The sequence below is a fragment of the Schistocerca piceifrons genome, unplaced genomic scaffold (assembly GCF_021461385.2).
Source record: "Schistocerca piceifrons isolate TAMUIC-IGC-003096 unplaced genomic scaffold, iqSchPice1.1 HiC_scaffold_1326, whole genome shotgun sequence".
NCBI lineage: Eukaryota > Metazoa > Arthropoda > Insecta > Orthoptera > Acrididae > Schistocerca > Schistocerca piceifrons.
The window spans coordinates 1-2,500 of NW_025727154.1; the positions used below are offsets into that span (position 1 = coordinate 1).

General features: G+C 58.4%; 1 non-coding gene across 1 annotated transcript in view; it reads left to right on the forward strand.

The window, feature by feature from the left end:
- The first annotated feature begins 1,939 nt into the window (after window positions 1-1,939).
- LOC124732209 overlaps window positions 1,940-2,500 on the forward strand; it is a 1,909-nt gene continuing 1,348 nt past the window's right edge. Inside the window, exon 1 of the ribosomal RNA XR_007008610.1 lies at window positions 1,940-2,500. This exon is cut by the window's right edge and continues 1,348 nt beyond it. This is a non-coding gene — a ribosomal RNA (small subunit ribosomal RNA).

The window sequence follows — 2,500 nt, forward strand, 5'->3', positions numbered from 1 at the left end:
GTAACACCCACGTTGTCCCCTAACGTAACCCACGTTGTCCCCCTAACGTAACCCACGTTGTCCCCTAACGTAACCCACGTTGTCCCCTAACGTAACCCACGTTGTCGCCTATCGTAACCCACGTTGTCGCCTAAACCTGCTCTGTAATTGTTATACGACTCGTTCAATTAGTGTAGTGTTGCCCACCCGCAACCCTCGCAATATAGTTCGCTACTCGCACTGCCCGCTCCCCTGTGTATCGCTTCATGTTAAACACCTTGCAAGTCTTGCTGACTTTCCACATGCTCCTGCTGTACACTGTAATGTGGATGGCAGCAGGGCGTACATGCCGCCCCCCCCCCCCCCCCCACCTCTCCCCACGTCCCCACCTTGCCCCCTGCCTTCGCAAGGTGGTTGGTGACAAGTTTGCATGTTCAATGCCCTTCGCATGCGACGTACGCAGGCTACGTTGTGGTGCGGCCTGTGTCAACTGTCCGCTGATGTCGTACGCGTGAACCACAATCTGTACTGCACATTCGTCCTTATGTACTGAATGATACATCGTGGCACATGTGTGACCGTACAACGACTGCGCCCAAAAACGGCGGACCATACAGTGCAAATATTGTGCACGCAGCTACGTGTCGTCTCCCTATGAGAGCTGGATTGCAGTGTGGTACGCCATAGAGACGTGTGGGAGGAACGGACGCCGTGGATGGCGATCAGCATGAGCTGTCTGTTGATGTATTCGGACCTAGTCGTCTCTCCTCACACACCGTGATGGCATGGTGCAGCGCGTTCCATATCTGCGACATGCTACAGAAGCCGGTTGACAGTCGTTCGAGCAATGGACATCGCATACGTACGGGGGCCACCTTCCACGTATTGTCTAGGCGTGCACATTTTGTTGCGTGTATGTGGGCAGACGTAGTGTGGCGTGACACCTGACACAGGCATGCAATAATGGTTGAAGTTGCAAATGGCGATGGACGCCTACGTTTTCTGGTGAAGTTACGCAAATGAAGAAATGGTAACCCGTTGTGGTGCGGTTGTTCTCGCTAGGGGTGAATCGGTGATGGCGACGATAGGTTGAGGTACTAACCGGTTGTTCCAGCGATACCCACCATGCCGACGAAACTGAACGGCATCTGGGTGTGAAGCGATACGCGGCGGTGGCTGGGTGGGACCGTCCCCGGCCGGTGAGGGGGCGCCTCCCGGCGTGCTGGCCGCGCGGTGCGTGGGCGCACGCGCTACAGCCGGCTGGTGGGGGCGGCCAGTGGCAGGCGCGCCGGCCGACGGACGCGGCAGGCGTCGCAGCTGCGCGCCGGCGCACCCTGCGCGCGGCGCCGTGCGGCCAAAGTAGGTCCTCGCGGGCCCGGTGCGAAGCGCGGTGGACATCTGCAGTGTGCTGGTCCGATTGAGGACTGTGTGCGTTGAGGATGCGCCGCCGCCCGGCGCTCGGCGCCGCGACGCCGTCTGCTGCTCGGTCGCCCCAGCGGTTCTCGCTGGTGGTTTGTATCGCAGCTGTGCGGATGTGTTGGCGTGTGCGCTGTGCTGGGAGAGTTCGCTTCGGCACCCAAGTGGGGCTTTTGTCCTTCTGTGGCGCTGGCGTTGGAGCTGCCGGTCACCGTAGGTGGCGCGTGTTGTCTCCCGCCGGCAATGCCACGACAGCACGCTCCCGGGCCTCTGTCGGCAGCGGCAAGCTCAGTTGGGAGCACGGGTGGTCGCACCGAAAGCGTCTACTCGCCTAACTCCGGGCGATTGCGCCTCTCTCGAACCCGACCAAGTACTTGGGACGGCGCTGCGCGCCGCCGGGACCTGAGAGGGTTTCGAGGTGTATTGTGCAGGGGAGCTCAGCCTCCTCCTGTTTGCAGAATGATTGAGCGGACGCTTGCGTGTTCGCGCGGGCCCCCGGGACACACTCCCGGGCGGCCGGCTGCTCAGCTCTAGTTGACGCAGCTCCCTGGTTGATCCTGCCAGTAGTCATATGCTTGTCTCAAAGATTAAGCCATGCATGTCTCAGTACAAGCCGCATTAAGGTGAAACCGCGAATGGCTCATTAAATCAGTTATGGTTCCTTAGATCGTACCCACGTTACTTGGATAACTGTGGTAATTCTAGAGCTAATACATGCAAACAGAGTCCCGACCAGAGATGGAAGGGACGCTTTTATTAGATCAAAACCAATCGGTCGGCTCGTCCGGTCCGTTTGCCTTGGTGACTCTGAATAACTTTGGGCTGATCGCACGGTCCTCGTACCGGCGACGCATCTTTCAAATGTCTGCCTTATCAACTGTCGATGGTAGGTTCTGCGCCTACCATGGTTGTAACGGGTAACGGGGAATCAGGGTTCGATTCCGGAGAGGGAGCCTGAGAAACGGCTACCACATCCAAGGAAGGCAGCAGGCGCGCAAATTACCCACTCCCGGCACGGGGAGGTAGTGACGAAAAATAACGATACGGGACTCATCCGAGGCCCCGTAATCGGAATGAGTACACTTTAAATCCTTTAACGAGTATC